At 56.4% G+C, this 15,582-nt stretch overlaps 1 protein-coding gene across 1 annotated transcript in view; it reads right to left on the bottom strand.

Annotated features, from left to right (window-relative positions):
• GLI2 (GLI family zinc finger 2) overlaps window positions 1–15,582 on the bottom strand; it is a 178,338-nt gene that overhangs the window by 161,136 nt on the left and 1,620 nt on the right. The gene's annotated exons all lie outside the window — the stretch shown is intronic.

Here is a 15,582-nt window from a genome sequence, read left to right as displayed (position 1 = left end):
ACAGAGGATCCAAAGTGGGCTTTGCACTGACAGCACAGAGCCTGATGCAGGGTTTACACTCAGGAACCTCAAGATCATGACCTGAGCCTAAGTCGGATGCTCTAACCGCCTGAGCCACTCAGGCGCTCCTCTAGCAAGACAAATACTGGTAGATTAACCCACATACAGAGCCATCCTCTGGGGTCCTGGGTAATGTTTAAGGGACCAGACAGCTTGGGAAAGCCTCTCTACAGGGCAGCAGGTATGCCCCCCAGACTCCGCACTCACTGCCTGTCCGTAGCTCCCCTGAAAGGTGGCCAGAGGGCCCCTCCGGCTCCAGCGGAGCTCCTAGAGCGAGACAAAGAGAAGCTCCAACTGTCCCCATAGGTTTCAGTCCGTCCACACTCTCGCCCATGTCCCACCTGGCCTTCCCTCCCACTGACCTGTGGTGACTGCGACCACAGCCCTCCAGAGAGATTCCATGGCTCCCCCAGATGAGTGTCCCAGCAGGGTGTGGCTGGGGCCAACACCACCCCTGTCCCGTGTCACTCACAGTGGCTCTGCTCCCCTGACTGGACTGTAACCTGCATGGAGGTGGGTGTCTAAGGGAACATATGGAAAAGGCCCTGCAGGGGGACCAGCAGCAGGGAGGAGGGCAAAGGAGGGCATCTCAGGGAGAGGGAGAGTTCTGCAATGGCCAACACGGACCAGGGGAGCCCCTGCCCACTATGGTGCCCTCGAGGATGGGGAGGGGAGCTGGGGGAGGACGGTGAAGGCAGCAGGCAGGTGGAACTCCCTCCCACCCCCCAACTTTGGAATGCAGTCCTTGCGGGTCCTGTTCCGAGGGCCACGGCTCCATAAAGGCAGAGAGGCCTGATGGCTGAGCCCTCTTCTCTCCCAGGCTTCATTGTGTTGTTTTTTTTTTTTTATGAGTAAACACTTCTCGATAAAGACTTACTGTCTGCAGAGACCCCTTTATACCCCAAAGGTAAGGGTTTAAGTGGCCTTATAAATGCCGTTACTTATCTTTACAATGGCTCGCGAGAGCCTGCTCCATACCAGAAGCCTTCATTTCACTGTATATATTTTTAGTGACTGGTTATAAATCAGGCTTGTCCCTGGGGCTCAGGGTCTGGGGTCTCCTCCATTCCAGAAGGCTGGTCTCAGAGAACCACCCCTGCTCCCCTGGCCCTGGTTCTCAGGACTCAAGAAGGCAGGACACAGGCCCTTGTGCCCGATGACATACCAAGGGGATCTTCAGGTCCCTCGGGCATGTTTCTGGCCCCTTCTTGGAGCAGCGGCCTCTTTCCTGTCCTCCCGTCCTCTTCCCCATCAAACCTACTCACTCAACAGGGCCTCTGATAGACTCATAACGAAGGCACTGATGTCTGATAACAGTCAAATTCTGAGAAGAATGGGCTGTACCACACTCACATTTTCCGAAGTCCTCTCTAATGATGAAATCCCAGACAGTGTCAAAGAAAAGAATCCCTAAGCCACCAGGAATTGTACTCTTTAAGCACCCATTGCCTCTGTATCCATACAGCAGATGCTACTGCTCCCCGCTCATGTCCCCATGCCCTTACGGCTTCAGTGCACTCACACCCAGCTTACAGTCACCAGCTCCTGTGGCTAACTGGCGATTTTCTCCGCCTCCAAAGCCCCCATTGCCTGACAACAGAATAGGCCAGAAGGGTCAGAGCGGCCCTCAAGCGGAGCCTGACAGGGGTTGGTATTCAGACCTTGGCTCTCTTGACCCTTGGGTGGAAGAGATCTCACAGGTCCTGGAGCCTCCCTCAGGATGAAAGGTAACTGGCTTGAGAAGATGCTGTCCCTCTCCTGCCTCCGCTCCCCTGTCCCCTCCCTCCGCCTCCAAACAGACCACGTGTGCTGGAATTGGCACTGCACAGGCTCTAAGCATTGTTAACTAGGAGGCCATGTGTGCAAGGAACCTCAAATCTGGGGCAGTCTGAGGGCTGGGGAGGCTGGGGGTGACTTTCTTCTCAGGATGAGGTGGCCCAGGGGGCCGGCACAGCCTGGTGATCTGGTAGGGAGGAGGCCATCCCCAAGAAAGGGTGGGGAGGGCGTACCAGAGGATGAAGGACCAGACGTGTCTGTGCACACAAGACCATGGGCAAGAGAACGAGCCCCAGGCTTGTGCAGCCCCAACATAGGGATCAAACTCACAACCCTAAGATCAAGACCCGAGCTGAGATCAAGAGTCAGATGCTTAATCGACTGAGCCCCCCCAGGCGCCCCCCAGTTGAGAAGCTCTTGCACAAGTAGGACCAAAAGTCTCAGCAAGACCCTGGGCTTCCTTCTCCCACTCCCAAGACCCACACCCTCCCGAGAGGCTCAGTCTGTTCTGCATGCAGCCAGGTGGGTTCCAGGACAGGAGAAGCACAAGGCCACGCGGGCCAAGGGCCGTATCTCCACGAGGTACCCACGCCACCCCCACCTCCTCTGGGAAAAACTTTCAAAGGCAGCTCTTGCCCTCCCCACAGTCCCAAAGCAGTTAAGTTCCTAGAATCACCACCGCATGGAACAGGCAAACGCTGACTCTGGTTTTCGTTTGATTTTGTGTTTTTTAAGATCCCAGAAGCTTCTGACGCCTCCCTGGGGACACATGCACGGAAACCACGTCTGGCCACCCACAGCCCTGCCAGGACGTGTGGCCAGCGTTAGTGGCATGCAGGCATCAGCGGGGGGAGGGGGAAGGGGGGGCAACGCCCTACGGTCCGTGGCACACTGAGGATCTGCCCGCACGCTCCCACAGATGTCACGAGGGGGTGGGTGGCAGTCCCCCCAGGACCTCCCAGTCAGGGTCTGTGGTCAGGCCTGGCAATCTACTACAAGAACAAGGTCTGCTGCTTTCAGCCTGCACCCGACTCTCACCTTCACTGTCGTGCCAGAGCAAAGGGTGGGGTGCACAGGCTGGCCGGGGTAAGGGGAGAGCTCACCTGGGCCAGACCTGAGCGTGATGGCCCAGGGGGAACATTCTAAAAACAAGGAGAGAGGCCAGAGCCTGTATGTCAAGGGGCTGGGAGAAAGGGGATCCCGGCAGCCTGAAGGACTATGGTGACAGCCCCTGGCAGAGGCCATGGGCTCCCCCAGTGCCTCCCCCATGCTGGGGTGATGGCTCCGAAACACAGAAGGGGACTGAGGTCCCCCTGGGCTGGCACTGCAGTTGGCTCTCCCAGAGGCCCCACGAGAACAGCCCAGGTGTGGGACCTCTGCTTCGGTTCTGAGCTCAGCCCCACCAGGGAGGGCAGGCCTGTCCCCCGATACGGACTGAGAAACTGCCCCTGTGCCCACAGCGCCCAGAGCCCAGGGCGACTGGCCCCACAGGCACCACCCCAGCTGCTCCAGTTGGATCCCGGCCTCCCCCACCCCCACAGCGGAAGCGGTTTCCCCTCTGCCTCACCAGCACATCTAAAAGAGGCAGCGGCTTCCACGGCCTTGGGAAACACAGGCGAGCCCTGTCTCCCTGGCCAGAGGACCCAGGCAACATTCTTCGAAGCATGGTCATTTCCTCGGGTACTTCCAGTCTCCCCAAGCAGGCTGTCCATTCTGGAAGAAGCGGACCTTGCTCCGAGTTGCTATGGGTGAACGCGGGCCTGACACCCATGAGCTCTCAGGGACATGTGTCTCCTTTCAGGAGAGACTCGAGCAAAAGGCTAGGGCATCCAGGGGCATCTAGGACACTGCTCAGCATGCATGAGGCCCTCCGGAAATGCCACATGTGGAAAGATGGGAGAGAGGCAGGGTGGCAGACAGAAGGGAGGCAGGAGGGAGGGCTGAAGAGCAGAGAAATCGAACAGGAACGGCCTGCATTTCGTTTGCGGGGATGGAATGCCTCAAGTCCCAGGATGTTTGTTAATCCAGCAGAAGCGTGACTTCATTCCAGATGTCCCTGCCCTGTTTGACGCCTTTCCACGGCCCCTTACTACGCATGGTCCACATTCCCCTGAGGAGTTTCCTACAGCCGTTCCAAACCCCCTTTGTGACCACATCTCGCCTCCTACCCTTTCTTTTGTGCAAAGCCTCCCCTCAAGCGAATGCTCGGGTCCCTGCCTGACACATGGGCCCTCGCATCCCTGCCCCCAGACCTCTGCTTGTGTCCCCTTCCCTCTCCCACGCATCCCTCCTTCTTTGTGAAACCCTCCTGCCCTGGAACTTTCCATCAGTTCTCTCTCTCACTTGGTGCTTCCCGGAACACTCAGTGTCCCCCCATGGGCAGCTCCAAAGGACAATGGTGGAGGGGGGGGAGGGGCCTGGTCACTGCAGATGCAGCCAGAGGAGGAGGCTCCAGGAAGTGATGGCCAGAGGAGAGGTCTCTGCTTCTGAAGATCCAGAGCTGTGCCTCTATCCACTGGCGCGTGTCCACAGGTTCCTGGAGCCCACAAGGCATCCCCCTCCCGTCAACCAGCTGGAGAGAGGCGGACATTTTTATTCGGCCTGCCCAGCACCGCTGGGGCCCATCCTCCCCTGCACAGTCCCTACGGGTCAGGGAAGCTGACCCTCCTCGTGCCGCCAGGTGTTCATAATAGCACATGGTGTGATCACAGTGACTGGCTCACACAGTGCAGGGTGGTCCAAGCCAGGACAATGAGAAGAATGCCCTGGACTTTGGCGAGAGTCATCAGAAGGAGACACGGCTCCATGAGAGCAGGGTGTTGGGCCCACGTCCACCTGCCGTAGCTCTTGCCTCCCAGTGAGGAGAAGCTGCCTGCATGGCAATAAGGGTAAAGCCACCCAAGAGCACATGGACAGCGTCCCTGAGGCCCTGCTCATTACGTCTTCCCAGTTATGGAAGCCGACAAGTCCACATAGCTTGGGACAGTCCGAGTAGTTTCCATCATTTGCGGTTGAGGATCCTAACTCAGTTTCCACTGGAGAAGAGCCATCCTTTCAGGCCAAGATGCAGTTGTCTTCCTAGATCCTTGTATGTCACAAATGCCCCTCTTGGGGTTTGGCATGAAGCTGGCTGCCTGTCCTCCACCGGCCTGACGGGGAGCACAGGGCTGGGGGACGGGTTCCTGGGACGCTGGAGCCACGGGCTGGGACTCACTGAGGACAGAGTGAAGCCACAGGGTCGAGGGAGGGAGGGCAGTGGAGGGAGGAGCAGACCGGGGGGACTCCGGGCCATAAAGGGAAGATGGGAGGGTGCGCCGGGGGACTGGAACCCTGGCCAGCTTCGCATGCCACCACCCAGGAGCGGCAAGCTGCCTGACACCCACCCTCTGCAGCCGCTGCTCTGAAGGGGGCCTGGGTCATCTCTCACTGTGAGCTGGGAGCACCACGGATTCTCTAAGGCCTGCCCACCCCGGGCGCCCCAACCCAGGGCTGCTAGAAGGTCCTGGAGTGGGTGCACCAGACCTGCTTCTGATTGGACCTGTTATACACTCGCTGTGTAGCCTTGGCAAACCTGTCCCCTCTTTGAGCCTCTGGTTCCTCCCTCTCAGAAGCATAGAAGAATCTGGCCCTCTCCAAGCAGAGGGTATCACTGAGTCCTTCCCAGCAAAGCATCTGATTTCCAGCAGGACAGGGCTGGGCACCCCGGGGGGCCAGAGCTCATCTTCCTGGAGGAGCAGGTGGGCCTGGCGGGGCCCCCTCGCTTGCCGGCTGGCCATCGTTCCCAGCCCTGCCCGAGCCTGGCAGCCCCTGCTGCTGCCGGGCCCACAATGCCTGCCACAATCAATTATTCTGAGTCCGAGGGAGGACGGGAGCTGGTGATAAAGGACTGGAAGTTAGCTGGAGGCTGGGGCTTTTTCTAAAGTGATTTACTCAGCGCCCTCCAAACTCACGCCCTTAATGTAATTATTTACTTTGTCATTAAACACCCTCCTTCCACTCCAATTATTTTTAGAGCTTCTGGAGCCTATAGAATTGGCTGGGGAGGCTGCCCATTGGCCAGGGGGACTGAGTCCCTCCCTGAGGGGCGGCACTGCTCAGGGCCTGGGGACTCCTGGGGATGCACATTGGGGTGCAGGCCTCAGCCTGGTCATCCCCAACTTCCCTACTCTCTTCCTCCCCCCTTCCCTTCTCCTTCCTTGCTTCCTCCCTCCCTTCCTTTTTAAAACAGAGATATAATTCACATACCATAAAATTCACCCTTTGGAAGTATACAATTCAGTCGTTTTTACTATATCCACAAGGTTATGTAACCATCACCACAATCTAATTCCAGACGTGCCATGACCCAAAAAGGAACTCCATATCCACTAGCAGTCTCTCCCCATTCCCTCCTCCCTCCTACTTCCTACCTCTAGAGACCTGCTCGCTCGGGACAGTTGACATAAATGGAGTCAGACGATATGTGGCCTTCTGCATCTGCCCTCTTTCACGGAGCATCACATCGTCAAGGTCCATACACACTGAAGCCCAAATCCAAATTTCATTCCTTTTTATGGCTGAGTAATATTCCACACGCATGAGAATACATTAGGTTTTGTTCATCCATTAGCTAACGGGTTTCTGAGTTATTTCCATTTGCGGGGCTTTTCTGGATCACATCACTGTGCACATCAGCACACAGGTCCCCGTGCATATTGTGTTTCCAGTTCTCTCCGCCCTGTAGCTACAAATGGCCATAGTCTCCTCCAGTCCCTTCTCTCTATCCTCTCCTAGCTCGGAGCTGAGAAAGCAGGGGCATGTCAGCGCTGCTGCAGGCGGCAAGAAAGCTCTGTACCGCTCGGCCACTCCTGATATGGCTGAGAGCTGCCCTGCACCCACTCAGGCGGGCAAAGCCACTGTCCCGTCACCCATATGCCAGGCCATCATCACACAGGTGAGCGTCATCACCCCCATTCTGTAGATCAGGCTAAGGGCAGCCCGTGTTCATACCTGGGTGTGGACCCACACCTGACTGTCTCTAACTGAAGGTCCCAGTTGCCTTCCTTGTCCCCAGTGCAGCCAGGGGAGATGTGACCAGTGGGTAGATTCTGGAGACCAGAAAGGGGATGAAGGTCCCACCCATGTTCAGCCTCAGAACTTGCAGAGGTAGCAAAGTGGGTCTTTGGCAATCCATGTCTCCCTTTCTGACCTTTCTCCCATGAGTCTTGGCCCCAGGTACCCTAATACCCTCAGGCTGTCACTGGGCAGAGGCCTGGAACCTGGTCACCCAGGTCACACACGTGGATCTAGGACAACGTGGGCCTCTGTACAAACTTGCAGGCAAGGTGACAGCTGAAGGGTCAATTTCAGGCACTCGGCTGGGGAGCGCTCTCTGGCTCTCACCCCCATCGCACCACGCAGGACCACAGCTCTGCACGCACGAGGTTCCCCCTGAACGTTCCTTCATTTCCGGGCCACCAATCCATGTGCCCCAGGAGCAGGGCCAGCCAGGGCAGTCTCAGTGAAAGAGCCGAGGGCGGTTTCTCAAGACAGAGCCCCTGCTGGAGCCTCCTCCCTGCCTGCTCAAGAGGAGAGGCCAGCCGAGCCTGGAGTGGGGTCCAAACAAGCCATGTGCACCCACAACCGGGCTGGACTGGGCCTCCAGCATCCACACATGGTGCTGCAGTGACAGAAGGACAGGTTGGGGGGCCCGAACATGGTATCACAGGACTCCCCAGTCCCAAGAGTCCCAAGATAGCAGCTAGTGCGGGGGCTGAGGTGTGTACACAGCCTTTGCCCAAGGGGCTGACAGAGTCACTCTCAGATCCCAGGACCTTTGCACATGCAGCTCCTTGGGATAGAAGGCTGATCCCCCTTGTACATTACGGGCAAGGCTACCACTCCTTGTGAAGATTCTGCTCACATGCTCATGTGTTCATTCACTCTCAAATACGTATATTTATTTTTCTTAATGTTGATTTATTTTGAGGAAGAGAGACAGAGCACAAGCAGGGGAGAGACAGAGAGAGAGGGAGACACAGAGTCTGAAGCAGGCTCTAGGCTCTGAGCTGTCAGCACAGGGTTCAAACCCATGAACCGCGAGATCATGACCTGAGCCGAAGTCCAATGCTTAACTGACTGAGCCACCCAGGCGCCCCATTCACTCTCAAATATTTACAGGATGCATATGTGCTACTCTCAGAAATAGTTCTAGAATAATCATAGTAACAGCACTGGCAAGAATACTGAAAGCAACAGCTACAATGTACAGAAGACCTACGATACGCCAGGTGCTATCTAAGCCCTTTCTGCTGGTTTTCTGAAACCCTGGCCCTCAAGAGATAAGCATGCTGTCTCCTCATAGGTGAAGACACTGGGGTTCAGATCAGCAAAGGATACACAACTGGGAAGTGGCAGAGCAAGGATTCAAACCTCGTCTGTTCGAGCCTGAGCCTCGGTCCCCAGGCCACGCTGGCCGCCTGAGCTGGTGTTCCATGCACTATTCCCCGGGGCTTGCCCTGAGTCTTGCTGCACCTGGTGACTGCTCCCCAGCCATGTGATGTGAGAGTGTGGCTGACCCCCGTGGGGCCCCGGAGCAGAGAGGGGACTGATCAGGGCCCTACTCAGACATTAGAGACTTTTCAGGTCCCACTCCTCCCTGAAGTTTTCTGATCACTCTGTACATCCAGTGAGGGACCACGTTGTATTAATAATGGGGGTGTCCGGTTTCTCCATGGGGCCATGGCCCCTGGAGACAGGGACGATGGCTCCTGATTCTCGGATGCCTCCCCTCCCTCACTCCTACCTGCCCCCCTCTGGTGCTAGCACACGGCTTCAGAAAGGGTAGTAGTCCATTTCATTCTCTGCAAGCAGAGCTCATCAACTCACACGCGCAGTGCAGGTCCGAAGTGGAAATGTGCATGTGCCGGCCTCTACAACCAAGGGGGAGAGTCCAGGCAGTCCTCCAAGAAGGCTTCTAGAACACAGATGCGTTGCTTTGCCCTCCTTTGCCCATCAGTGTGCATTCAGAGGCTCCTACAGAGCCACAGGACCTTAGCCCCCAAGGTTGAGAGGCCACATAACCACATAGAAGCTGCAGACACCGCTGGGCCTCCCTTCTGAGCAGCCCTTCCTGGGTCCCACTGGCCCCAGATGCCACTGTCTAGCCCTGCCAGCCTGGGGCCTGTCCCTGGACTACCTGTCTCTAGGCTCCCACTGCGGGTAGCGTTTTTGAGCTGACACCGACAATCGGACGTGGCAGGGGTCTGCCTTAAACATCTGGGACTGCTTCCCTGAGGCTTGGGGGTGAGAGGAGAGTCTAGACACCCCGCCTGTCACTGAGGCAGGAGCCTCTCTCAGGCCGACCCCCGAATACCCCACCCAAGAGCCTTATGGGCCAAAAGCTGACTCTGAAGCCCTTGCGCTCCCAAGGGGCCACTCACCCAGCCTTTCCTCTTTTCACCTGGTTAAACGCTGCACATCTGTATGGGCCCAGCTCATGAGGCTCCTTGGCCAAATCTGTCCCATCTCCCCAGTGTCCCCACCGTGCTCTGTTCTCTGTCCCCTGATGCCTTCACCCGGGAGCTCCTGGAAGGCAGAGGCAGTGTCTGTGCATCACCGAATCTCTGACTTGTGTTCCAGAACCATCCACAGGACGCACACATGTGCTCAGGGAACCCGGAGGCACGCCGGCCGCTTCCAGAACGCCACGTGTCCTCCTTCTCTTTTGGGGGTCCCGCTTTGACCCCAAACCCCAGGCCTGACTTCCTTATCTTCAAAATGTTCCCAAGATCAGAGGCAGGGAGACCTGGCCACAAACATAAAATAAATTATCCCCCCACACCAATGATAAATGGTTCTATTAGCAAACCAGATTGTTAAACTCCGATATAACAGAACGCAGGAAACGGGCCCATCCATTCTCCCTCTAGCGCATACTGAGTTGTAAATAGGTTATTTTGTGTGTAAATAACACATTAAAACACAGCATTAGCTGTGTCTTTTGATAGAGAGGAAATTGTTACAAATAAATAATTCCGGACAGGAATGTAAAATAAGCCAGATTTAATAGTGTGTGCCTGGTGCAGCCCTGTTAAACATGACTAAATTGATAAACCCCAGAATATACTAATAGTAAACTATGCACCAACATCAAAGTAATGAGGCTGTATTTTTACCAAGCTTTAGAAATGCTAAAATTAGTTTTGACAGAACCAAACGTCAGAAAAATGTTTCCAACATAAACACCATCAATTTGGGGAGCCAGGGTTTGGGACAGGACGGGGGCAGGGCAGGGAGCAGCTGTGTCCCATCCCGTGGGCCATTCCCGGTGAATCGGTTTCCGGTCCCAATGGTGTCACAGAGGAGTTTGTGCTTCATGTCTCTGGACCTTGGCTTCCACGTGTGTAAAAGGAACAGATTTGAACACTATGACTCCTCGAGGTTCTCCCAGTTCTGTAATCAGAGAGGACTTTAAAGCATTCCCCAACTCTGCAATAGTTAAACACCACCCTGAAACAAGGCTGTGTTGGCCAAGGCTCCAGGGAGAAAACAGAAGCCGGAAACACCAGCTTTCATTCTCTGTGACTGGAGCTCACCAACTTACATGCACCAGCCAGACACACGCAGTGTGGGTGTGAAGTGGAAATGTGTGTGCACTGGCCACGTGGTCCACCGAGAAGGCTTCCAGAACACTGACCCTGCCAGGGCTGGGGCCTTGAATGCCCACCTGAGGTACGGCGGGGGCTGCTGTGCCGGGACTAAGTGGGGCGTCTGCTCTGATGTCGGCTTTCGGCTGTTTTGAGAGAGGTTTAGAGCAGCCTGTAGAGTATGAGGTCCATGCTAGGCAATAGGAACGGGCATTCAGACTCACGTCACCAGTGTTTCCATTGTCAGTGCCCGGGCCCTCTGAGAGCCACTCTGCAAACGCCCTCCCATTTCACCTCATCAGAGCCGGATATAGGTACCATCGTTACCTCCGACTGATGGCTTGAGAGAAGTGAGCCGGCCTGCTCCAGGGCACACAGCTGACAGTGGGGAGCAGGCAATAGCCATACTGTCCCTCCACTGAGGGCTGGAAGAAGCCTCCGGCCCTCACCTCTGCCCCGGCTGCCCCAACCCTCCAGCATGGGACCTCCTGGGCCAGGGCCTCGAGAGTCACTCAGAGCTCCCCAGAAAAGGCCTGGGCGGCTGCCTGGCATCAGACTCTCTGAGGGTGCAAAGCTGTCGGGGAGGACCGAGCTCTGCTCTTGGCAAAAGTCTGATGGGAACTGGCTGCTCCACGTGACGGGGCCATTAAAGCCAGCTCAGCGCCTGAAAATCACCTCAGTAAGAATAATTGCTCAGTTAGTCACACCGGAGCGCTTCCCCCGGCCCAAGGCGCAGGCGTGCGCCCAGCAGAGCGGCTCACATGGACCGGGAAGGCCTGGCCGCTCAGCAAGTTCCAGAGGGTGGGGGGCCGGCTGACCCTGGTTTCCCAAGTTGGCGACCTCAGAGGGATCAGGCCACACCAGCCTACCGGCACACACAGACTCCTCTCGCTCAACAATCACTTATTGTCCTTGCTGGGGCGGGGGTGCCATGTGAGAGTGAGGGTACAGTGTGTGAGTGGGGCACAGTGTGGGGGCGGGGGCACAGTGTGGGGATGGGGGCACAGTGTGGGGGTGGGGCACAGTGTGGGGGTGGAGGCGCCGTGTGGGAGTGGGGGTACAGTGTGGGGACGGGGGTGCAGTGTGGGGGCGGGGGCGCAGTGTGGGGTGGCGGCACAGTGTGGGGGCGGGGGCGCAGTGTGGGGTGGGGGCATAATGGAACAAGCCATGTCCTGCCCGTAGGGCATCCTAGAGGGATGGCAGAGAGCCAGAGGGAGGGCAACAACGCCAGGGACTCGGAGGTTCTCATTGACAGGGCCCGGGGTGACTTGGGTGTACTCCTCCTCCCCTCCCCCCAGAGCACCTGGGCCAGAAGCTCACCACCCGATTCCTTTGCAGACTCTGGTATTTGCACCGCATTCCAGGCCTGACAGGGGTGCCTCACTGCTGAACAAAAATGTGCCTGGAAGAAACTTTCCAAGAAGCTAGCAGAGCCCCTGGACAAGATGAAGGGGTGGCCCGTGCCATCGGTGGCACAGAGGTCCCCTGCAGCAAGAAGCAGTGTGCTAAGAATCACACAGTGACACACAGGTCACAACCTTGTGGCCCCTGGTTAGTGCTCACCTCCAGGGACAGACCCCATGCCTTGGGCCAACTGCATCCAAAGAGGAAGCCTGTTAAGCATACACACACCCTGGCCCCAGCCTGGAAGATTCTATGTCAGCAGGTCTGGAGTGTACTGGGAATCCGTATTCAGGGCAGCTTCGGCAACCTCTGGTCCGATCCCATCCTCCAGCACCCAGGGGAGAAGGCTGAGTGAGCAAGGCCAGGGACCCAGGACAGCCTGGGACAGCGAAGCTGGAAACACAGGCCTGATGTCCAGCCCAGGGCTCCCTCCACCACTCTCAAGCAGGAAGCCAGCAGAAACCTTCCCACTACCCATCTGGCCTCCACGAGTCAACTGGCAAGGGTTCCCAGAGAAGGGGAGACTTCCTAAGTAGGGTGAGGCCTGCTGGCCTGGGAAAAGAAAACTAGTAATAGTTAGTAAAGCTGAGACGTCCCTGGGATCTCCACTAAGAGCTATCTTAATGCTTGGCATCTTATGTGGCTAACGCAAGCAACTCTCACAACACTGTGACATAGCTACCATCATTGTGTCCATTTTACGGATGAGCAAACCGAGACACCGACCTGCCCAGGTGAGCAGAGCCCGTCCTTACCCAGGCCGGGCGGCCCGGTCTGAGCTTCGTCTCTCTGCTGCTCTGCCCCACCTGTGTGCACAAGAACAGCTGCTCCCTGGGGAGTACCCCATGCCAGGCAGGTGTGAGCGCATCGTGTCTCTCATAAATTTTGCACAGCGGCTCCGTTGTGCGATTCCCAGTTACACATGGAAAGTCACACGGCACCTCATGCATCGAGAACACAGAGGGCCCCACATTCCCAAGTGCCTCAGAATACCATTGCTGGTGGGCTCCCCACTCCCAGAACCCTGCTCCTGGAGGCGCAGGGTGGGGCCCAGCAACCAGGGGTGCTGACGCTGCAGATGGGCGACCCCCATGGAGGGACCCTGGCCCAGCACACAGTGGGCACTCTGCAACTGTTGGGTGTGGGGTACCGTAGGCGCCTCAGAATTTCTAAAGCCTGTCTGGCTGTTTGACCTCAGGGACTTAGCAAAGCTCTCAGACCAAGACTCACTTCCAGGTTTACGGCTCCAGACTTTCCGATCGTCCCAGCCCGGAGGCCTGAAGTGGCTGGGTCCCTGGGGCTCAGCTGAGGCACACAGACAGGTTCAGAAATATTTTTGGAAAGAAAACCCACTGCTGAGGAGGAAAATACGACAGCATTTTGGGCCGTTTCGGCGTAAAGCAATGAAAAACATCTGAATCAAATTCCCTTTAAAATTACACCATTTTAAAAATTAAAGGGGAAAAAAAGCTCCAGGCCAAAATGTGTTTTGAAAAGATTTATGGCCTCCAAAGTGTTGGCACCCCAGCTAACATTGCTGCGGAAGGACCCGCCAGCCTCGGCTTCTGCCGTCTGCTCTCCGGAGCTGCTCCCACCAGACGGGCGGTCCACTGAACCTTCCCCAGTCTGACCACAGCCCTGCTTCGCCCTCTGCTACTGCCCTGTCCTGCTGTGGGCTCAGAGAGGTAGCGACTCTGAGTGGGAACGCCCAGGCCCCAGCGTGTCCAGCCTCGTGACACCCAAGGCCGGTCAAGCAACAGAGGCCATTGAGCCACATGACTTTTCAAGTCCCTCTGCAAATAAGTCCCAGCCTCAAATTTCAAAGTCACAAAGAGCAAGTGCCATTAGCCTACTGGACAGATGAGAGACTTTCCGCAGCTGGGGCAGAGGCTAGACCATGACCACAGAGACTCAGTGGGCTGGGCTTTAAGGCCCAGATCACCCACAAAGAGTCTAAACCACAATTTAAGTCAAAACTGAAAAAAGACTCTCACCAGGTGACGAGGAAAGAGCTGGAGCCTCAGATCCCACTCTGTTACAGCAGCCCGTGGCCTTGGGTGAGTCCTTTCCCTACCCTGTCGCTGTCTCTTTTACAAAATAGAGTCTCCAAGCACTTCTGAAATAGATGTCCCTGGGACCCAGGAACACAGCCTCAGACCCAGCAGCTCCGTGGCTGGGAGGTTTGGCAGAAGACAGTGGGAGCAGACGGCCCTGACCTGTAGCGTTAGCCAGTTTTCCTCCCCATAACTACTCCCGCTCTGGCCAACTTTTAGTTACCAACAGAAGGTCAAGGACAGCAGGACTACTCCCACAAGTTAACAGGGGATGGCGGCAGCAGACCCCTGCTTTCAGAGGTAGTTACATTCTAATAGAAAGTTCTAGAAGGCAGAAGGTCCTTAAGAACCAAAGGGATGAGCTTTCTGTCAGCATCATCCATCACCCTGAGTCCCAACATCTGGACAACCATGGCCAACAATACTTCCAGGGAGTCTAAAGTTGTGATAGAGGCAAAACAGGATTTGCATCCTGCTTTTTGTCACTATTACAACGTAGGCACATCCCCCTACACTATTGTAAAGTCTTGATAAACATTTTCAGTGGCTACATAACATCTTATTCAATAAACGTTCTGTAGTTTGGTTAATCAGTCTCCTGTCACTGAACAGGCAAGCTTCATGTTTCATGGCTTATTACACAGTGGCCCAGACCATGGCCAAGTCTTGTCTGAGTATGTGGTGAGCATCCAGCAGGTCCTAGGGACTGCCAGGGCTGCGAGGTGTCCCGATGTGGCCGGCGGCCCATACTCCCGGCCAGCGTCTGACCCTCGAGCCCACCCCTTCATCCCACTGCCAATTCCAGGGGCTTCCCCCCCCAACATGGGAATTGCATGGCCACGGTCCTAAGCTCGAACACACCTTGAGGTAGAAAGACTTCATTCCCACCTTAGTTTTCCACCGTGAAAACTGGAAAACAACCCAAGTGTTCCAAGACAGTCATGAGATCATGAAGACTTTGGGGAACATCTGCCATATGGTACCCAATTGTCCACCTCATGACACAGATTGGGAAGACAGGGCCTAGCAAGGAAAATGACACGGCCAGGAATGTGGCTGGAATCAGGACCCAGGCTAGCCCCGCTCTGGCTGCAACGCTGAGCCTCCCTCACCCCACACAACACAGTCCAGGGCACCAGTTCCGTGGTCCCCCCGGCCTTGCCCCGCACAGGATCCTGCTGGACTCCTGGAGGGGTCTTCCCTGCAAGCTGTGCACACAGGGCCATGTGGAGCAGGCTCCCTGGTGTCAGCTGTGCCTGACTCAAGACCCGTTGCAATGACAGGTGGCAGCCGGCCTCTGCCAGGAGCTCCAGGGAATGAGTGGATGGGGGCCTACAGGAGTGGGCAGGGCCAGCATCCTGGCGGGGTGGGGGAGGGGTAGAGCAGGATTGGATGCCTCCAAGAAACCCCTGCACCCCAAGCTATCGGCCTGCTGCCCATCCCCCCACCTCGAGATCCCCACAAGCATCTGCTATTATTGCACATCGGTGACGACCAGGTCTGATGCTAGAGGGGCTTCCCCCCAATTACATCTTAATCACTGCCTAATTACTGCTTGTGCCTGTTCTCTGCTATGACAGCGTGGCAGTAAATCTTGTTGTGTGGCAGTTCATGAGCCACTCAGGGCGCAGGAGAGGCAGACCCAGGCTGAGGCAGGAGAG

This window comes from Suricata suricatta, chromosome 3 (assembly GCF_006229205.1).
Source record: "Suricata suricatta isolate VVHF042 chromosome 3, meerkat_22Aug2017_6uvM2_HiC, whole genome shotgun sequence".
NCBI classification, from domain to species: Eukaryota; Metazoa; Chordata; class Mammalia; order Carnivora; family Herpestidae; genus Suricata; species Suricata suricatta.
The sequence above is the reverse complement of the archived record's forward strand: the minus strand, read 5'-3'. Positions and strand labels throughout refer to the sequence as shown.